Source organism: Hylaeus volcanicus, chromosome 3, assembly GCF_026283585.1.
Source record: "Hylaeus volcanicus isolate JK05 chromosome 3, UHH_iyHylVolc1.0_haploid, whole genome shotgun sequence".
Taxonomy (NCBI): domain Eukaryota; kingdom Metazoa; phylum Arthropoda; class Insecta; order Hymenoptera; family Colletidae; genus Hylaeus; species Hylaeus volcanicus.
In genome coordinates this window covers 11,599,328-11,622,779 of record NC_071978.1, presented here as the reverse complement: position 1 = coordinate 11,622,779, position 23,452 = coordinate 11,599,328, and the positions used below count along the sequence as shown (strand labels likewise).

Here is a 23,452-nt window from a genome sequence, read left to right as displayed (position 1 = left end):
TATTTTACTTTAACGTAATTATTTATCCCTTTAGGCACTTCCAAGGACACTCAAAATTTTAATATACTTCGTCGATAAATATCGTTCGACCGACTGTTCACTTGCATCCCCAGTTCGAGATTTAAAGTGCTCCAAAGTACGAAAGTTCGACAACAGCGCAATAAAGTCTTCGCCAGGTTCCCCGGCCCTTGAACATGGCAATGGCACCCCTCCAATTGTCTTCTCATGACCCATTGTCTTCTTTGTGGATCGTCCATGAATACCCACTTTTCATTTCCAGCGACAATGCGCTCCTGAAATGGTCGATTAATTTGTCCTCTCCTTAATGCACCGCAAACGTTCCTTCGCTGTATCCGTCCACCGGGCTTGATCACTTCTACCATTTCTTCTAAGTGACTATAAATTGCGCCAAATGGACGAACTCATTTTTCTCTGCGGTTGCATCCACCACTAAATAAAACTGCATCAGGTAAGAGCTTCGAGTGCTTCGTCGTCAAATTCCTGCGACCATTTTCAATGTATCTTGTCCAAACTCTTAAATACTCTTATAATAAAGACTGTTACTCCGCTTTCAAGTGACTTTGGCAAGCAACCAGTATCTACGAATATTTCGAGCTGTATCTATAAGCGTGCTCAATAGTGCTGAATAATTTAATTACGTCGGACGTTTCACGCGTGGGAATGTGACTTTACGGGGTGCCAAGAGCCAGCAGCGACACTTTTTCACTTGAATCGTCTTTTCTGTATATTTCTTCAACGTTCTCCCCAGAAATCCTGGCAGTGTTCCCCTTTCAAACTCACGCGGAATGCGATGCTCCAAATGAGTTTCTTCGACGCTCATTTGAATAATTTTTCTTTGCGAGAACTAAATACAGTCCAGGTGCAATTCAAACGCCCCACTGGGTTTCAAAGTCCTGTTATACGTCGGACGGTTGTAAATAGTTTCAATGCAAATGAAATACACGCGTCTAATTTATAGAATGGCTCGAGAGATGAAAGAAAGTGGATCACTTCTAGGTAGTATCGCGATCCGGTTGAAACGTACATGAAAATCGTAGTATTAGCGAATCGTATTGAATAGTGTCGTTACAGGAGTCTTCGATATTCGATAGCGGAAGGGGTGGACTTTGTACGTATTTATTGCCAGTGTCATCGAAACGGCAGAGCGAGAATATTGATGCAACTCCGCTGGACAATTTTCTCTGTGGCTGTTTGAAAGGCATCGTTTAAAATATCGAGAGATATTTATTGCAAATACACAGATGTATCTTGCGACTTTATCGGAGTTTTGGGGTAGCATTTTAGTAGCATTTTTAAATTTACTTGAACGTTTTCTACTATAAACGAGTTGGATACTTTTCTTGAAAGATTCATGGTGATCTGAAAATCTTCTGTGTGCTCCGAGGTTTAAAAATAAACCCTTATCGGTCAAAATAGGCCCCTGTAATTGTTTAAAAAATTGATGGACATAACTCTGGGAAATGCTAATGAAATACGGGTGCTTGTCTCGATCAGTGAGTGTTTATTTTTTAATTATCCTCAAGCCAAGTTTAGGTAGTGTCAATTTGTTATTGTTGTTTAAAATAGTGAAGATATTTTAGGGTTATTCCTTCACTCTGTGGAACATAATTTAATTTGTAAAAATAAAATAATTCTAGCATGCAAGATTCCCGTAGCACAGGCCCATATTTCAACTATTTGCACGAAAATATCGAAAATCAACACTAGGCATCGGATATCGACGAAAGTCGAATGGGAAATTCCTTTCAATATTTGCTCGAGGTAGGATCGTTGGCCACTCGCCACGGCGAGTAGCTAATCACTAATTAATTACTGTTCACTGATGCAAGTGCAACATGACCCAGAGAAGGAGAGTATCTTCAAATATAGATAGCCATTATTAGCGATCAAACATTCGATGTATTTTATTCATCGACGGAAGCAGAAGATAACGTGGATATTTCCAACTTCGAGTCAACTTCTACATACAAGAAACGAAATAAAAAAGTCAGAAAGAAATTCTTCACGAGAAAGAAATATTTATTAAATTATTCCAACTCGTCAATTTTCAATCGGAATTTGAAATAAACCACAAAATTGAATGCCATAATTGGTCTCATAAATACACGTCTAATTTTTCATGCTAACGATCTCTATAACATGAATATTTATGGTTCAATATCCAGGGAAACTCATGCATGTAATACATCATACGTATGAATGACTTTGTGATGGCCCTACATAATATTATGCTCTGGTACATACATGTTCGTATGTGCAATGTTTGAATTCTAGCGCAGCAAACTATTGTTTTAGGTGGATAATGGGGGTATTTGGAATGCATCTACTTAAGTAAATAAATCTTCTCGAATGCGTATACCAGCGAGATGTGTTAATTCGTTCACTCTACACACAGATTCTAATAAATGGACCAACAACAAACGAGTGGAACACGTATATTTGAATGGAATTGACAGTATAAGTGATTCAAGCTTTTTAGATCTACTTTTTGGAGCTTTAGTTTGTTCATATATCTGAAAACATGAAAAACTTAGAAACTATTTTAATTTTATGAATTTTATCAATTGTTTCGATTCCTTCGAGACGCACAAACAACACTTGTCACTAATCAAGAAATCTAATATTTAATATAAATATTCGTGGATGCTGAAGGCAATTTAATCGTCGGCGATTGCTCTTACGATGACACCGCAATTTCATAATATCGCGCGTGAAAAGATCGTAAAGTATATTTATGGTGTCATTATTTACCCAGCGTTTAAACTAGGTTTCCCCACATTGCAATTTTTACATTACATCGTAACATTCTCCAAGTGGATTTATTGCTACCATTACTATAATTACTTCTAATGTGGTATTCACACACGTGTTACTATAGCGAATTTATATTAATATCGCGTTACACAAAGAAAAGTGTTTTCACTTCTCATTTATCAATCATTTTATTTCTAAGAATATATTCACATACCTAACCACGAAGAAGATTAGATTTAGATTTGTTGGCTTCCACCATTAATCTTGAATTTCTCCTAACAAAGAATTTCCACTCCCTCTCTAATAAATCCTGAAATATCGACTTTTAATTTTTCAATTTTTTAAACCCATAATCCCATCCAATTCGCCCAAAAATTAGTATTATCAACCCATTCCCAATTCGATTACTCAGGGCCCTGAATGCATATAATCGTGGACCGTTCACCAGCGACTATTTAAGCGACGCCACATCCACGGCGACTGTAATATACGATCAGCGTCGGTAGCTTTTAATCACGACGCATCCAACCTACTCTCCCTCCCTCCCCGCCCTCCCTGTCGCACAGATACACACGCAAACTTACCTGTGCATCTATGCTGTTCGAGCGTATTCGTATCGTGGACACGTGCACCGATCAGGATTGGTTTCAGCTCCGACACCCAGCAGTTCGTGTATTACGCACGTTTCAGGTAGTTTGGGTCCCCCAGGTCCCGGTTACGTTGTCAAAGATCCTGATTTACTCGAATCCTCGATGCTGACCGAAGCATACGAACTACTTCGGCACTCCCAACGCTTCTGCGAACACATAAACCCTCGCAATTAGATACTCCGTGTTCCAGCTGACAGTTAACATTCTGTACATTTTGTAAGCGACAGTGGTGCTCGCTTACAAGTGAAAATTGCTTCGCTAGCTTCAAGTTACGGAATGGTTCACACTGGTTACGATATTACGTACGATCTTTGTTAGACTCGAGTTGAAATCAAAATTAGTAATAAAAATTGCTTAGAGTTGTGACTTGTAGGAGTCCAAATAACCCAGAAGAAGCAAAATTATTACAGAATACTACGAAAACTGATAAAAGCCACTATTTGTGCTCTTGAGGGACGGAACATTTCAATGGACTTTTTTTGCTCTGAATAAATATACACAAATCAGAGCAATCTTCGTTTCTAAATCAATTTTGACATATAAATACACTGTTTCACTTTGATATAGTATATGCTTTAATTCTAAAAAGTATCGTCGTCGCGAGTCTTGATGATTTCAATATAAAAGCAAACGTCCACATGTGTTAATATTCCCAAAAAGCTTAAATATCGATTTCATCAACAAATTTTGTTTGTATCATACGAATATAATTCGATTACTTCGGCCAAAAACTGTTTTCCATTGACCAGAGCCGTCCAAACGGGATTAACGGATTTCCTGGTTGAACTTTGTTACACGTTACAGCGAATACTTTCAAAGAGCACCGAGGAAAACAGAAACGAACCTCACCCGCGGCTAGTGCTCCTCCAGTTTCCCGTGTTTTTGGTTGAAAACAAGCCTGGGACTTTGCGGACTATTGCCCAACTTTGTTCAACTTTCGACCCACTCTGAGGGGAGCTGGAGGAAAAGAAGAAAGACTATACTGTTCCTCGGTTTATCCAAGTGATTATCCCAGATGTGCTTAACCTCGAGAAGACTAGGAAATGGTTGCCAGTCAGAGAAACATGCATCAAGTACACTAATCTTGCAGTGTGAAATATTTTTCAAAGAATTATTTATCCTCGAGTGTGATTTTAAGATTAATGGCTCTAGTGGGCTTTTATTTCAAATATATTTTCATTGTATTTTGTTGCAATAATTTTTACGATCCGCTTTGTTTATATGCAAACCAACAAAATTTTTTACTTTAATGACTATATGTATCTCATTTGGTAATTAATTTTGTTCCAAATACGGTAATTTTAATATGTCCGCCACCATTGGAGTTTGACTTTATTCCTCATTATTTCATTCACTGTGTTATTATATAGTATCACAACAGTGTAGGAAAGTTAATTGGTCGAGCGTTCGGCGCTTTTTATTTGAACAACGAATGATAAATAATGCGTGAAATAACTCGCTACTTGAAACAAGCTGTTACAGTTTATATCAAAGTAATAATTCAACTCAAACAATGCGGTATTTAAGCGGCGCAAATAATTAATTATTTGCGAAACCAGTAATTAAGAAGTGCACTTCATTGTGAAAATTAAATATACAGTGTTATTTAATGTGTCAACAATTCATATCTGTTTTGATGAATGAATACGAAAGCGAATGGGAATAAGTGGAAAATGTACAACATTTACTAATGACTATTTCATAACTCGAATTTAGAAAATCTCAGTATATGCATGAATAAACTCTGCATTGCATATTTGGAAACACCTAACCTGTCATTTAATTTAAACAAATGTCTTCAGGAGACATACAGGTACAGTATATTTCGCAAATGTCCAAAACAATGTTGTCTCACGGAATTCCGAACGTCTCCTCTCCAAACAACCCCGAATGGACTCGTTGACCCTGACCGACGCGTACACAACCGCCACAATTCCCCCATACAGCGTTCCTTATTACTATATCAATGACTGAAATAGTTCTCTATCACCTGATTTCTCGTCCCCTTCGACGCTTATCCGTAATTCCCGATCAGCGTCCAATCCGCCGCCTGGAGACCGCTCGGCACGATGAGACCAGTCGTTCCTCTTTACGAGCGAACTGACCTTCCGCGGTGTTGCTCCTCGCCTCAGAACACGGGGTTACTAACCCTTGTTAATGCACGATACCAAACCTTGCCGATCACTTCCGGTCTCCCAAAAAGTCACCTTCGTGGAACACTGTGTCTCTATAACCTTTTCGACTGGAGAAAAAACTTCTTCGATTCGCGAGTGAAACTTCCAAATCGGACCTTCCCCGTAAGACTAATTCTTGGGGCGCGTCCTAACCCCCAAAACCAATCGCTCTACTCTATCTTGTCTTCCCGAGCAAAGTCTCTCCACCAATGTCTTTCCAAATCACCTGAGGCGAAGGGTTAGAGATCTTCCTAAACTTCCCAATACTCCCGCAGGTTACTCCTGAACTCTGGCTTCCCGGCGCCCGGGACACGAGCCTCCCTGACGGAGCACCTTGGTCTTCCTGGCAGGAAGTCTTTCCAAGCACGGCCACCTGAGGTTGAGAGGCTGCTGGAAGTCCTCAGGTGCACCTGGCGAGGACAGTCGAACACCGCGACGAGACGAACGAACTTCCTGGCAAACAGACCGGCCGGCCGGTTCTCCTCGTGGATTCAAACTTGTGGCTCCGTTGGTAGGAGCGAGCAAGGGTGCCAGCGATTGGAGCGAGCGCGAGAGAGGGTGGACTGCGCCTCTCGCCGGGTGGCAGCCAGGTCAGCGACCGTTATCCTCCGTCCTCCGAATGCTCTGTGTCGGCGGCGCGCTCGCGACTGGGTATCCTGGATTTCGGATGAGAGCGAGCTCTCGAGAATGAACACGCAGGCGCCAGGCTACGGCCGTCTTCCTCCCTCCTTCTCTCCTTCACCCACGGCGGCGTCGTCGGTTCGCCTCCGTCCGACGCGCGGCGTCGTCTCTCTCTTTCTGTCTCTCTCTTTGGCATCCCCCTGCGCACCCTGGCTCTAGGCGCTCCTGCGTTCCAAGCCCTGTCCTGCGCTGGCCTACCCCCTGCTGACCTGCATGTGTAAGCGAGCCTCTTGTTTCATCCTCTCCCCAAACCTTCCCCTTCGATCGCTCTTTCTTTCATGCGTTTCGCCCTTAATCACGACTCGCCGCCCTGCGTCGCGGTTGGTCTCGATATTTTATACGGATTGTTCTTCAGGGGTTGGTTGCGGTCTTGGGTTGGTTCTTTGGTCGATGGCGGAGTGCGAAAGAGAAAATAAATTTTCGGGGTGTGGATTGTTTGGAATGAAAGTCTCGTGAGTCGTCAGTGGCGGGTATGAAGATAACGGAGAGTAGGATGAATTATGGATACACAGATGACCATCTTCGCAATTGCAAATGAATGGAAGGCATGAAATATTCTACTTGAAAGTCCTCAGGTCCTAAGTTGCTAAAACTTTTGACAAAAATAAGTATTAGCGTGTAGAGCCAATACATGCTGTGTTATTAAAGTACACTTTCTTTGTTGTTTTTATTTGTTTTAAATCCGTTCCTCTTGTTCCTTCTTCTATCCCTTTTTCATATTTTTATCACTCGTCATTTGCATTTACGCTTCTCTGTCAAAATGATGAAAATGTACACCTCAATTGTGTTTGTGCGCCCTGAAAGCACGCGCATTATTCTCGATAATAATGCTTGATAATTCACCGACCATTCTCTTAATTTGTTTTTCCGGTTATAAGCACGAATTGTAATTTTACGTTTCGTTTTATATGAGATTGTATTTTATCAGCAAGCGATTCGCTGCGCCTCTTCCCTTGATAAAGATCGAACACGTGCACCCTTTTTCCTTTATTTGGACTCTTCTCATCCCAGTTTTGCTCGTTTCTGCACGGCTGGAGCGTTTACGGCTAATTCTACTCCCGTCGCGCCTTTGTTTCTCTCGCTGCTTATATTTTCACGTGTCTGACCAGGGACAGGCGTGTTCTACTGCCGTGTCGGGTTTAGCTGGGGAGATTGAAGGCCTTTGCGAGGCCTGTGATCAGGCGGAAATTGCTCCATAATGTCCACAATCTGCCGACTAATGCTGCCATATTCGACAGAGACGATCATTTTTGCGAAAGATAACAGATTGAGGGATCAATGCAAGTAATTAGAAGTTTATTGAGTCTGGTGTTTTAAATATAGCCTTCGTGAGACCTGCAGTCGATTTTAATTCACTTGTGATATTGTATTGAGAACAAAGAGAAAAGAAATAATTAAATTTATCAATTTTTACGCGTGTTTAATAAAATAAGAATGAATGAAAAGCTTTGAAAATTGATCCATTCACTGTGTAGAAACGAGAAAACTCATTCGCACTGTGGAGCTATGAGAATATATATGAAATAGAAACAATAAAGCACACATTACGGTATTTAGACCATAGCACATGCTATTTTTTAAATTTCAATTTATTATCTGTACCAATTAATTTGCATGAACACCCCAAGTCTGATAGTAAAATTAGACTTGTCTAAACCTACGAAGACTCTTAAAACCTTTTAGTATAGAATAAACTTCAACGTCCACTTTGGAATCCACCAAGAGTAATGGAGGGGATAGCTCAATGGTACAATGGAGGGTGTAATCCACCGGCAACCTTGAGCAGTCAGTTAATTTCGCCTCGATTGACTTCGAAACTGCACTGCTTGCAGTTTAATCTGTGCCGTTTGGTTAGTCTGCTTCTATTCACTGTACACGTATGTTTTCAAATGCAGAATACGTCGATATTCTACTCGTGTACGGTCGTTACAATTGCAACGGTAGAGTTGCAGTGCTTGAATATCACTGGCGATATTCAGACCACAGACTCCTCTTGTCGCTACACTTTTTGTAACGTTCACCGAAACAACGAGTGAGGTCGAGCTGCTAGACGGAAGATACACGTCAACGATATCTTCAGACTTGATGTAGAAGCAAGGGAATGTAGAAATAAATTAGAGATAAAAATAATTGCACCATGGAATATCCATAATATAAAACTTCGTTTTTAGAATGAGTAACGATCAATCCTAACTCAGTATTTAAATAAAGTACTTCATGCAATAATTGACGTCTTAATTTCATTTCATTTTCGTAGGGCCAAGAATAAAAAAAATACAGTATAAAAACTGAGATACTAAATTTTTTTAAAATTCATAGAAGCAGTAACGTATCTCCACGTCCTAAACAAAGTGCTTTCAAATGGTTCCACTTCTTGCCTGATAACATTTGCAGCCAGACAGGAACCTAATTGTCTCTGTTACCGCGTGCTGAGATTTCGAGAGTGCATGCTGAGAGACTCCTACTTATAAATTCAATTCGTTCCTTCCTCCTTTTTTCTCTCCATTCCGAGGAATATCGCGTTATTACTTTATCCGTTCCAATTTCTTACCTAAGCGATTCGGTTTGTACGGCGAACTTTATTTCTCCAAAGTGTTTGTTTCCAGTTTATATCAGCTATAAATTTGCATCGCGACGGGCGTCTTTAAGAGGGAGTTCCCATTAGTGGTAATTAAATCATGGGTACTCTAAGTACTCGCAAGAAATACCTTTAAAACGTTCGCGACTTTTATTTTTTAGTATCGCTAAAGTTTAAATTTAAATTGTATTTTACGTATTATTTGAGAAGAATCAGAATTACTTGTAAATTTATTTATTGAACCATTGGCGTCGATAACTTTGTGTTGTGAACTTTTAGAGATATGTTTGCTGACTTCAATAAATACTACCTGAATTTTTGCAACCCGTTGTAATAAATATTTGTGACGTTCCAAGCTTTGATATATATGCTGCCCGAACAGGACTGTTTTTATTATACTATTGACACGCGTTTGACGTCATTTCACAGGAAGAAAACAGGTGAAATAAATATAATAAATGGACTGCGGATTTTGTACGTTTATGACATACAATAATATGAAAAACATGCAAAAAGATATTTATATAATGAATGTTGAAAATATACTACAAATTAATATAATTTTTATTTTGTTCTGCACAAGTGCACATACCTTTTGGTTACGTTTAGCATGGATTCATTATATTAGCTTGTAACAGAAATGCATAAAATCCGCAGTCTAATAATAAATTATTGCGGCTGACTATAGCTCCTAACAGAATAAAATGTAAAACGTACAAATTTAAAGATTTCGATGTTATTTCAATTTGCATATTTTTTGGAGAGCTAGAAAAGTAGGAAATTTATAGATATCGACTTAACACTGGAAGAGGCTGCGAGACGATATCTACCTTCATACGCGTATGGAGTTTCGGATCATTCGGTTCAGTAATCCCCGAGATATCGCCTCGACAGTCTGGAGATACATGGGCATGACAAAAATGCGTTGAACCGATGCGCTTGAGCAATCTGACACGCTCCAGAAAGTATTCTATTACTTTGATATTTTTCCAAATTCAATATCGAACGTTACGTTCAATGTGGCGAGAAAATTTCTTAATTCTTTCTAATCCTGTGCCATTACTATCTCCCTTTAAAATTTATTAATCTTTTCTTTCTAATCCTGTGCCATTACTATCTCCCTTTAAAATTTATTAATCTTTTCATACACCGTTTCTCCTCTTGAAATATCATAGCTTCCTTAGTCGAACTAAATAACAAAATTGTTCATTCCAATAAAATGAATTCCTCTATATTAAAAAAAAATATTAAGTTCCATCAACATAGCAATGTCCATAAAGCCTGAAGAGGTTAACGTTCAATTTCACTTTCTCTGCCCTTTTCCCGAGGCCATGTCAACCCTTTCGTGTACCTACACTACTCGCTCATCTCGCTAACTATGCCCCACATTCCCTGCATCAAATTTTTTACTTTATTTGCGCCGCGTGACTGGCATTCCCGTCCGTCCATCCCGCGTCATTGTTCGCTTTTTGCGTCACGTTCCTTACGCAATCGCCTCACCCTGGGATAAGTTCGCGATCCCCAAGCTTCCTCGTTCGAGTTTACGGACTTTGAACATTCGTTTCCCCTTGACGTTAAACGTTCACCTTTAACTTCTGCCCACTTACTCGTATTTATGGCGTCAACCAGGTGAAGCGCGAGAAAACGAGTCCAGACACAGCGACGGAACACTGTTACTTTTACTCTCACACGTTCAAATGGACAGGGTGTAGGCGTGCCACGACCACGGCCAGTTCTTTTGTCGCTTATACGCTTTGTTGGTGGTTCCCAAACGACCGGAGAAAAATTAATATCCCACCGTGCGTGTAATTTTGCTTGCACACGATACACAGCTTGCAACCTTTTGATACAGAGGATGCACGGCCTGGTGACATTCATACGTCACGCTGGAGGTGGAGACTTCACCCTTTATCGCGGAAATTCTCTTCTAACTTTTGAAGAAGATTACTTTATGTTTATATATTCGAAGGAGAACAAATTATTATTCGATCAGTATATTCGTGATACAAGACACTATTCCTTGGTTGGTTTATATATTCACTTTTTCTTGCTCGTGTATACAGCTACTCGTTACACGAAAGATAATATGAGCCGTTCATTGCACAAATCGATTAACTCTATAAAACAAAAAGCTGAGAAATGCGATGAAATAATGTACATTGTTTTTGAATATTCCTTTTATAATATGAATTCAAATAAATATTGAAAGAAGTTCGTTCCTTTCCAGGAAAGTTATTGTAAATATAAAAAGTTGTGACTACATCAATTGCTTTGAAACTTAAATTTAAGATTTTTCAAAAAGTGGAGTTAATCAGTTTGTGCAGTTCCGCAGAACGGCTTATATTCATCGTGCGAACGGATCTTGAAGAGACGAAACATACCCAGTGTCAATCACGAGTTAAAATCATTCCGCTAAACGTTAACAAAGTTCATTAACTAGGTCTGTCATCGGTTCTGTTTACGTTTCCTCGAAGAAAACTAATTACGCTTCGACGTTATTGTTACTGCTCCCATATTTCCTTGACTACGAAGAACTATGGAAGCGTAAGGAAGTATTTCACAGCTTCGCGAAAGAACTAGCGCAATTCTAAAGCTGCGCGCCATTCTGTTGCAATACAAATAAACGGGTGGTACGAACATACGACGTATGATCGTTGCACAGTGAAATTAAGCTGGAGATAATAACGCGGTTCGCGTTTGGCTTATGTGTAATCTGAAGGAAGATGGAAGTTTTGCATGAAAAGATAGCCAAGAATTCATCGTGCATCGTAGTTACTCGGACTAACTTGTTATTAAGGTGACTTTACTCGCTCGTCTGACACGTATTCAGAGGATCCCTGTGCCAGAGACAGAAATAATAAAAGCTATAAATTTCGAAACGTCCGCTTTATAACCCCATGTATCTCCCGTTCACGATACGAGCGGCGCCTTAATAACAGCAATTAAATGTGTCGCAGAGATTTGTTCTTATCTACGTAAAACTGTCGAACAACGAGCACGATATAAACAATTTCGGGCGCGTTGCTTTTGTCCAATAAACACTGCAATCTGAATTACGTAATGAAATTGCAGTGCCAAGTGAAATATCACCAGCCGCGGTTAATTAAACATTGGACGACCAAAATGACAATGATTATCGTAACATATTACAAATGATTCGATCCCAGATTATATTCCAAACATTCACCCAGGCATTAATTTCAGATATTAGTTGCGAATTACAATCCACATGTATTCGAATAACAATGAGCTGGTTTCAGTTCTGATTTTTCACTTCGTTTCATTGGCATAAATTACACATGCAGTTAATATACGAAATTTATTGTTTCAAACGTGCGATATTAATTTTAAATTTAAATGCCAGTAACTACGATAACTCTATTTGTAATGCGCTCTTTAACTCTATTTGTAATGCGCGAAAAGAAATAATAATAATTACTTTATCCCAAGATCTATTCGAAGCTTCCAGCGGACACCGATTTCGACCATTTGTTTCAAAGGGTTTATGCAAACAGGAAGCATAACAGCATTTCGATTAACCAGTGACGTTGCACTATTGAACGAAATGTAAATTTGGATGTTTGATTACAAATACATGAATTCATGTAATATTACAAAGGAGGACGACCCGCGTTCAGCTGGTTCGATACTAACTCTATTAAAGTGCCAGAGAAGGATGGGGAATGGTTAAAGAAACGACGACTCAGTAGTAGGAGCATAACATTCGCAAGACACGAATTACAAGGTATTAATAAAAGAACCAGGAATATAAACAGTGGTTGCTGTTTGACATTTGAGAAAATTGTCCTACACGAATCAGGAAACGATCTCTGATAGAAATAACAAGAGCCATGAATGAAAATTGACGACTTCTATATCGTAAACCCTAGGGATGTGAAAGTTCACTGGGGTTCGAATAGTTCAGAGTTCAACGTGAAGCTTCGAGGTTTCTAAACAGCTTGAAATTTATGTACAATGTATTTTCTCATGTGAAAGTTTAATCTAATACGTAATATCATGATATGCGAGTGAAAAAATAATAACAAAGATACATATATATGAAGAATATGTTCGAAAAGGTCCCCTGTGTTTCCAATAGTTGTCAAGATTAACGAATGAATCTTTAAAAAATATTTTCAAGCCTAACTTGGATTACCATGGTCAAAAAATTAAGTATCACGGTTTGAAAACCTAGAAATCAACTCAATTAGAATTTGCCCCATCTCTGAGCCTTTACCTAATGAAAATAAAACTAAAACATGCCCACAATTATATTTATCCACATTTATTACAATCTCACTATCAAATTATACATTAAATCTCCTCTGCGCCGAGAACTCCTACGCGTATAATATATTAAACAGCAATTCCACTTCTTTCGAGTGACCCAAATTGACCACATTCTACCATGGTTCCATTCATTCGTCGACTTCAAAAGATGCGAAATTGCATGGCCATTCGAACAAACAGCTATTATTCCGAAGTATGTGGACAAATCCGCCCGACTAATTCCCTAGATTTAATTTATCCTAAACCGGGCCCTGTTTTTACAGCTAGTCCGTGTCCAAGGGAGAGAATGCGTTTATAAACCATTAAAACGTATTTCATTTATTTACGCTTTATGACTGGTTGTAAAAATCCTGGTTAAACGTATTGTCTGTAATATACTTTGGAGGGAGAGAAACGACTGTTCTCATTCTTGCCACACATGCTTATTATTATTTTCACCAGTGCTTGCTTTCAACGCTGTAACTCCTACGCGATGCTTCTTTCCGTCCAACAATTAATTTATTTAATGCCACGCGAGGTAATATGATACGCAACAAATTTTGTTGCAAAATCAAAAATTGAAATGGGAAATTCCAAATTAAAAATTACAAATACCACCTGTTATTTTGTACATCAATTTGTTTAAAAGGTTTGGTTGATAATTTTCATTGTAATTCTCGATTTGAATACGAATTTATTATATATTCTATGTTTCTTGCTTGGAAAAGTACAATCATGATACTTTTCCACGTAACCAACTCTGTAAATTTCAATTTCAATTCGATTGAATAATAATATTTAAATAGATTCTGAAGTAATATAGATTCTAAAGTAATAATTAGTGATACAGGCTGAATGAACAGCTAAGTTCGACTTAATAAATCAAATTTTCAAGCCACTGTACCCTGAAGGAATGCTCCCCATTCAATTTCTGACTGGACCTAAGTTAATCACGTCTCTCACGGATTATAGGCGATGCATGGAGCTGTGGAGTATGTATCAAAGACAGTGGCTTAGGAGTGGGAGGACGTATGTCCACTTTCTGACATTTACAGTGATAACACGGCCCCGTGATACAACAGGTAAAGTAATAGCCTCTCTCAGCTTCCATTAAGCAGCGAGGATAAAGCGTACACGTGTGCGCCGCGCGGGTGTATGCACAGTGCGTGAGTAACATGGTTTATCTAATTATAAGGACACTCAGGTTTAACCCTTTTGCGTTGGCAGGCTCGATCCAGCACAAGGGAGACTCGATAATTCGTGCGCCGGTTAATCCGAAACCCATTTAAAGCAATATCCATCGAAGTGGAGATATTTAACACCTTAAAGGACCCTATTTAATTTGTAGTTCAAAGTAAAGTATGGGTAGGGTCCATTTAAATTGTCTTTTATTAAAATAACTGTGTATGTAATGTGTACACGTGTCAATGAATATATTTGCTCTATATTATCAATATTCAATATTTCTGTTTTGTAAATGAGTACATATACAATTCAAATATGATAAAATTGCTGACATTGTATATATTAATATAATAAATGCAAATTAACGTGATGAATTAAGAGAATGATGTGCATCTATACTCGAGTATAAAAAGGAAATATTGGATATGTAGAATAAATATATGCATAAAACAAATTGCGTATAAGACCCATACTCTTCCCCTATCAGAAATATGAAGAAGCAAGCCTCCTCCTCTTTTGACATTGCATTGTTTATTAATACCCCAACGACACCTCACCTCGAAAGCTATAATAAATCTCTACTGTACGCGGTCTACGTATTTTTTAACGATGAATCACCCTCTTTCTACTTTCACCGTGAATTATTGGAACTCTCGCGCACGCAGATGCCAGCGGAATATTTCTATTTTAATCAGCTAGTATCTTTAAATATTTGCCTGGTCTTTTTATGTACTCAAGAGTCCGTAGTATCGATCTGAGGGTGTACAAACGCTCGTGTACGATTCAATTTAAACCGACGCCCGAATTATTTCATAACACGCTCGCCCCCCTCCCCTCCGAAAAATAGCAACCGCGGCTAATTAAGTAATTAAGAGTTAATACGAAGTTCCGTAACGGGCTGACGCTATCTATTCGTTATTAACCCGGCGCGATACTTGTCTGTCTTACCGCGTTGAATACCTAATTAAATCCCGTAAATTGGGAAAATAAACACACCTGAAACCTGGTCGATTGTTTCATGAGTTTTGTCGAGTTACGTTGGAATTTGTGTAAGTTAGTTAAAGGGGAAAGACCTTGACTTTATTCTTATATCATTTCTGACAGAAGGATCGTTTATATTTGTTCAAAATTCCTTTAATTATTGATATTTTGAATTCCTGAGCAATCTCTGGGTGGAATCATCGCCTTACGTACCTCTGTCGAACGATTACCGAACCAGGTAAACACCTGTAAACAGCTGTAGCGTGTAATTTTCTCGTGTACTGCTTGAAAGTGTAAACAAAGCTTGAAAGCACCAGCAGTGGTAGCCAGCTCATCAGTAGCAAAATGCACGCATGGTACAACTTTGCTTGTTAAAATTAATTCTAGTTCGTGTTACAATTTATCGCTGAAACAAATATTTGCAGAGTTATTATTTACAAATTTACTTTCAGAAAATTCGGAAATAATTCGTGGAAAGATTTGTTCAGCATCGAGAAAATTAACAACAATCTTGAGAACAACGGTAATTAGGATAGGAAGTTTTATAAAGTAATTCATTAAGAAATTTCTGTAATTGGTCCAGTTACTTACTCGTGGAAAACACTATGACTTGTCAAGAAAATATCTAACCCCTCAGAGGGTGGGTTTCCCTTACCACGAGTCAAGAAACCAGTAGCTAATAGCTTGAAAGACCTTCTCATTTCTACTTACAAGACTGCCGATGACTTGGAGCAGAAAATTGCAAGCTGCCTCCTTGTTGCAATTTCTGTCTGTTTCATATTATGACGCAACCAGAGCATCCGATACTACTCCAGGTCCAGTGTTGGGTGAGATTTCAGCCCAGTAATGAACCCTTGTGGAAATACAAGTCTGTGCAACGTGCAGCAGAGAGACTGCACCGTTGCTTAAAATGGAAGAGAAAACAAAATATCGAATTCCCTGGTTCGCTGATGGAAAAATGGACAGAGATACCAGAGTACTTTCGAGTACCTACGTAGGGAACGTATCGATCATTCTTGTATTTCTTTCCCCATTAATCGTACATTTATAAGTATGTTGGAATGGATTTTATTTTTAATTTGGTAAAATGTACGGAAAATGTAGAGAAAATGTTATTACGTAAGAGCAAAATACAGGGAATATTATGCCACGATGTATCAGACGTGGAAGATGAAAAACGTCGAGTAATGAATAGAAAAAGTATATACAGGGAGGTATTAAAAGAAACGAAACAAGAGAAACATGAAATAAATATAATAAAATAGGTGGAAACAGAAGAATTCGTTATACTTTTACATGCGCATGTCATTATGAAGAGCAACTCAAATTAATTTTCCAAAGGAAATTCCTTTATCGAACTCTGTCGTAAGAGAAAAAATGTTTTGAGGAAAAAAAAAGAAATTTGTCTACAAAATTTCTTTATGTACACCAATATATTCTATACTTACACAAAGCTTCATGTAAATCAGAATTTCTAGAAAGCTTTCCATATTGGACTTTAAAACACTATTTCAACAATTTTCTTCGAGGATTGTATCGAAGACATACTTAAATTTAAGAGCATTTTGTGTCGACATGTTAAATTCTTAATCCCAAAAGAAGGCTCCGTTTTGGACTAATTTAATTTCCCATGCTCATTGAGTTTATTGTTATAAACCCCGCGTGAGATCAGAGTCGGTGTACGGAAGTTATGGGAAATTTTGAATGAAATTATCGACACGTAGACTAGTTTTCGTTGAGGAACGAACAAATTTGGAATGGAACGCATCGTGTGCAGCAACCGAATGCCTCCGAATAATAATTACGGATGCTCACGGGTCAACAATGCCACTCGGGCTAGGATCCAAACCTCTCACCCTCATTGTGAACTCACGATCCTGATAGACGCGTCTCGACACTCGATATTCTCCGTTCCTCTATCAATACCGCTCGTAGAATTCTATTCGGATGTTTGCATGTACCAGAACGGATACATTTGACGCGAACGCTTATGCAGCTTGCCAAAGCGTCTACGTGACAATGCGTGGAAAATATTCACGATCACCGTCCGGGTATTTTCGTCCCAGGAATGTTGGAAAAATGTTGCGAGAGGCGAAATTTTTCTGGGTGAAAGAACTTTCATACGAGACAGACAAATTCTACAGAAAGGGATAGAATTGTGGATTATACTCAAGCTGGGACTTCTTGAGCGATTCTACATCATTGTTGCTGTAGTTCTCGACATTTTTTATTTTAATAGATTTCTCCGTTTTTTGAGAAGGCCTAGATCCAAAGATACAACAGGAATTCTATATGTGTATTTATTGACCTGTCATTTATGTTTCAGGGGTGGTTTATTTGAAAATCACGGTTAGATATTTATGTAAATTTTTGTATATGTATTTTTGTATTGTAACATGTGTATTTTTTATATTTCATATGTTCGTGCATTTGTGTAATTGTATACATCCTTATTTATATACTACGTATATTTTTGTAATCATAATAATTGGTATTGTGACTTTTATATATGAAGCCTCATTGCCTTTCAATTTTCGATTATAAAATTCTCTATGTGTGCCTACGTTGATCTCTCTTTATAATTACCACATTAACTTCTCAATTTCCTCAGGTTCAACGTTTGAATTCAAGCGGGAGAGACGTTTGCAAAAGCTTTCGCCGTCCAACGTCGATAAAATAAGCGTTTGTGAGCAAGAGTAATGACGTCGCGATGACGTCAGTACCGTTCATGTAAGCGATCAGGGCTCCAAAGCGTGCAGGGTAAGCAATGCTTATAATCTCTAATGGCACGTGAGCGGCCAACCTAAGTGCACATCGGTATATCAGAATAATCCGTTACGCTACACGTGAAACCGTACCATTTAAATATTTATCTATCCCTCATTCATATTTTCCAAGATTATCCCTCAAAACACTTCTTTCGCATACTCAAAACCAAATTAATAAAATTCTACAGAATGTAGTTCCGTAGATTCATCTAAATATTCTTTTTCGTATACATGTATTCAGATAGTCTCAAACATATTCAAAAACTATTTAACTATTTTTCTTTTGTAACATTATAAGTGTTTTATATACATATTCTAACTAGTGAATGTGACTACATGTAAATGTTTAATTCTTAAGTTTTCCGAATGTTCTGAATATTACTACAATTTAATACTTTAATACTTAAAGTCGTTACACATACACTATTCCTTTCGTGCTTGTGGAGGACAATGAAATCGTGGATAAAGTATTCCCGAATATCCATTCCTGTGGGAAACTTCCCCTCCGACAACGCCGTTTGCATTTTGCGTTATGCGACGATTCGAGAGGCGAAGTTTTCCGTTCACGTTTCTTGTTTCCTATGATAATTCGAGAATCGTAGAGGAGCTGGTGCTTCGTAAAAATCACCAGCTCAGCGATTTTGGGGGTGGCACCGAATTAGAAATTCCAAGAGGTGCGACGATCTCGAGAAACCCCTCACGATGACTCCTGACAATTCTTTCTCGCGTTTTTACCTTTCATCGAAGAAAAACTTCCCTACAACCCTTTTATTATTATTTAGAATTTTTGCATACGTTCAACCAAACTGACGCAATGAGGACAAGATAGGAGGGTTAATATTGCACTTTTTTTATTTTAATGTAACGATATTTACCCCACATATGCCAATTAACTTAAAAAATCATACTACGCTTCGAGGAATATCTAAACTACTCCTTTGGAACCAAGAACACAGCAGAGTACGCGTCCCAAGTAACATTCAAAATTGACACTAAGCCTTGGAAACCATGTATCCCCAACCATATTCAATGGAAATTAGGCCACGCAAGTTCTACCTCCCTCACAATCCACAAAATTACTCGAAAAATAGACGAAGTCAAAAATAACACAGTAAGTATAAGAATATAGAAAATTCCTCCTTAAAAGTCCAAGCTAAATAAAAAGAAAATAATAAATACCAGTCATGGTAACAACTCGTAATTAAATTCTACATGACTGTACAAAAGAACAGTATACAAAATATTCCTCAAATATCCAAGCTAAATAAAAGGGGAAGTAATAAATACCAGTACTGGTAATAACTTGTAATTAAATTCTACGTGACTGTACTAAAGAAAAGTATACAAAATATTCCTTAAATATCCAAGTTAAATCAAAGGGGAAGTAATAAATACGAGCAATGGTAGTAGTACAGGGTCGATAAACGCTGCGTTATTGCACATGGTTGCTCATTTTTATTCAATATCACTTACCGTAGGCGTAACTGCGCCAGACAGCGATATATGGGGGATGGAAACTTGAAACTGGCATATATCATGGCCCGATACTGATTTCGCGCCAATGCCGCGCGATACAAACATTCGGTGTACCGTGTTCGGGTTACAATCGATATCCTCTGGGCAGAGATTTGTTAATTTAATGGAAAGCCCGTAGCTAAGACCAACTGTTTGATTAGCAATATTGAAGTGAACAGCAAATAACGATCGCCAGGGCCACTTCGGTTGCAACTTTGAAAACTTAATGTTGACGCATGGTAATCGATTTCGGAAAGTGGTCTGAGTTGGGGGACGCAAGTCAACAAATAATGGGTGGAATGTAAAAATTAATGTTTGACGTTCATCAAGTCAGATGTGATTAAAACAAGATTTGATCGTTGTAGGAACAATTGTTCTTTTGTATATTTGTTTCATAGGAAATGTGACTATTTTTATATTGAAAGTGCATTACTCAAATATTATGAAAAATAAAAATTGTACTTTGTAAACTTTGTTTAGAGAAATACGAAAAATTGACAGACTGCTTGTTTTGACTGCATTAGGAAAACTTGTATATTAATTGGATAGGTCCACCAGATATTGGAAGAGTTAATTTTATTGTGTAAACAATAAGTATGCTCATTTTGCTTCTTCAAAATTGATGTTAATTACGTGTATGACTTTCAGACGTGTTCCCAATACCAACAAATCATGTGTGCAATTGAAGTCAATATAACATAATTTGAACAATTCATAAGGTTAAATTAGTTTATTTATATGGAACAGTTTGGATAATGTTCATACTTCATTATTAACTACTTATATTTCGCTATAATGTAATTACAATTTAGTAATGCAAAACTTTGATAAAATATATCTGAGTACCGTCGACTTCAAACGTCAATGGAATTAAATTCCACCTCTATGTGCAATCCGGAGCTTTAAGAGCTTATTCGAAACGTACGTGATAACAATTTCAAAGTAATCTAATTAAAGTAAAGTTTAATGATCTTCCTTTTAACCAATTCTCTTTCTCAATTCCTCAAAAAATAGATGTACACCTTCCTGAATGGAACAAATGGACCCCAGAAAATTAATTTTGATTCTCCTCACGCAACTTTGCGCGAATTCAACGAGCCCAACGAATTAAAAATTTAAAAAGCCTTCGGCAAACGCGACAGATAAACGTGGAAAGTTAACTTTGATGTTCAACGCTTACCAGCGGCGCTTCTCGCCGCCTTGAATCTTAATTCGTCGGCGATTTAATTACGGCTGGTCGGTTGGCAGGAAAAACAGAGAAATTGCGGAGAAATTAATTTCAATATCGCCTCTGTTTGAACTATTTTCCATGGCTAACTTTCGTTTCAATTTAATTGCGATACGAAGCGATCCCAAACCATCGGAGGGTATTGAACGAAATTATTTAATTGACACCCTTGATACCGATTGATTGGCGAGTTCTGGCTGGACATTTATCGAATATAGGATTGATCCTCGCAGACGAACTACCTCGCTTCATGGAAAAATCCCTCGGACACGGTTAATTGCTCGACTGGCCACGCTGCATTTACATTACGCGGACGTCAGGAGGAGTCATCGATTTCTTCGTTATAGAATCAATGACACGGTCTTCGTCGCGACGGTGTTGCAAGTTCAAACGATTATTTCATTCTCCACCCCCACTTTGCGTTCGCCTCTTCTGTTCATGAGCTTCATTTCCATACTGTGTTTGCACCGTCGCGACGCAGGAATTTACTTTGACATCGACGTGGTTCCTCGCCTGGTGTGCCCGTTTCGCCGTTACTCGAGCTACGACGTCGTCCACTTTATTTCCCTCGTAAATGCACTTTAAACGAGGGAGAACAATTTTTTCGGAGTGCCATTGCATCGAGGGGCATTATGCACTAGGGCTAGAAGTTAATGTGCCTTTCAATCGTTTGTAACTGAATATTTACACGTCATTTTGTTGTCAACCTTCTGGTAGCAAGTCATCAAGCTAATCACTATTAAAATAAATCTATTTTATATTACTACAAGTGGTCTTGTATGATGGGTCCAGGAATTCTTCCAAACAAATCGATGTATATCAGGCTCTATCTAAATTAGTTATAAATTTCCCCTAGCATTCGACTTACATCAAAATTATTTACTGCATATTATTTTTCCCTTTGAAGCAAACAACTCTTTTAGAAACAGATTCTTGACGACTTCATCCCTGATTGAACAAAACCCAAGTCTCAACCTGATGGACAATGCATGTACAAGTGTAATGGACAATTATCAGATGGAGAAATTAATTCTGTGTCTCTGCATTTAATTATTTATAACTCTAAATTAAATAAAAATATGGCCAAGAAACACGCAGATTCTTTCCATATTTGATTTTACAATAACACGTTCTCCATTTAATAATGAGTTTATTTTGAGAATAGAATTAATTTCTAAACTTAATCAAATAAAGCAAGAGATTCTGACTCTTACTTTAGAAATTTCGTCTAATCCACCTGAGAAATCTCACACGAACTCCGCGTCCTTCTCGAAAGCCCCAACCGTGTGTAATTACGACCACCCAGTGGCGAATTGATCATGGCCGCTGTCTGAATGTCGGCGACACCCCATGAAAAACGTTTGCCGCGCAACTTCTTCAATTATCCCCCATCCCTCGCGACGTGGAATCAAGGCCGAGTGCATACCCAACTCCCTGCTCGTGATGCGACGTAATTTAATTTTTTACCGTCCTCCAATGGCGAGTATTAGGAGTGTCAAAAAGTTGACGGAGGCGCCAGCCATCAGCAGTTTTGACCGAAAAGTAATAGAAACGTTGAGTTCGCTTCCAAACTTCCCAGTTTGTCTTTACGAGTTCGATCGCGGCCAAGTTCGAGACAAGGGAGAAATTCTTTTTTTTATCGTTTCGCGGCCAACGTGTAATAAGAAAGTTACTGGCCCCGTATACGTGTACTTAAGAGTTTTTATTGGCGCGGAAACTCTGTTCCAGGAAATCGTTCACAAGAATTACTCCTCCGTTTATGTATGATGCCGATTCCTCAAAGGATTCTTACTTTGTGGTTGAGTAAATGTTTCGTTCTTGGTTAGAAGAGTTCTTCTCTCGATTAATTTTACTGTGCAAATATTTAAGATCATAAGAATAGCAGAAGAATTCATAAGAAATTTTGTGCTGAATTTAAAAGGATTCTTACTTTGTGGTTGAGTAAATGTTTCGTTCTTGGTTAGAAGAGTTCTTCTCTCGATTAATTTTACTGTGCAAATATTTAAGATCATAAGAATAGCAGAAGGATTCATAAGAAATTTTGTGCTGAATTTAAAAGGAATGAAAAAATTAAATAGATATGATTGAGTTAGTGAATGTGGAAGTGAAAGAAAGAAGGAAAAATAGAGTGTGAAAGGAAAAGAAGGGAGTAGAAATGTAAAGATGTAAAGATGTAACCCCAAGAGTATCAATAAACAATATACAAAATGAAATAGATATTAAAAATACGCCCAATAAGTACAAGAATAAAAAATAAGGTACGGTGAAAATAAAATAAAATCATCAATACTTATTCTATAATAGAGCTACTCCATTATGTAAGAAATTTAAAACTTAGTTTAATGGAATAATTTCTATTATGGAAATATTAAAGAAGTGTAGATTTTGTTTTTTTTTTTCATTTCAACTAGTTGTCCCGTTATTCGAGTCCACGAGAAAATTTCAGAAAAACATTCCCAATATCATGAAACGTGAACATGGATGAAATAAATGGCGATGGGATTTTACATTTCATTGTTTAACTTTTACGAGTTCGAAATGTAAGCAATCTCTCCATGCACATTTGATAAAAAAAATTCAATTTCGGTATATCCCGTCGATCGGGAAGTATCGAGGATACTGGATTAATCTCGATGTAGTCGGATTGT

General features: G+C 38.0%; 1 protein-coding gene across 5 annotated transcripts in view; it reads right to left on the bottom strand.

Moving 5' to 3' along the window:
* Positions 1 to 23,452, bottom strand: part of LOC128874141 (uncharacterized) — a 109,121-nt gene that overhangs the window by 64,562 nt on the left and 21,107 nt on the right. Inside the window, exons 1-3 of one of the 5 annotated variants that reach the window (XM_054118520.1) lie at positions 5,416 to 6,562; positions 4,270 to 4,382; positions 3,360 to 3,571 (exon numbers count right to left, since the gene is read on the bottom strand). The exons of 1 other annotated variant lie outside the window; for it this stretch is intronic. The gene's annotated coding sequence lies outside the window, so the exon portion shown is untranslated. Of the gene's footprint in view, positions 1 to 3,359; positions 3,572 to 4,144; positions 4,235 to 4,269; positions 4,383 to 5,415; positions 6,563 to 23,452 lie in introns of those variants that run through there. 3 more of the 5 variants (XM_054118521.1, XM_054118519.1, XM_054118522.1) reach the window with 3 other exon arrangements.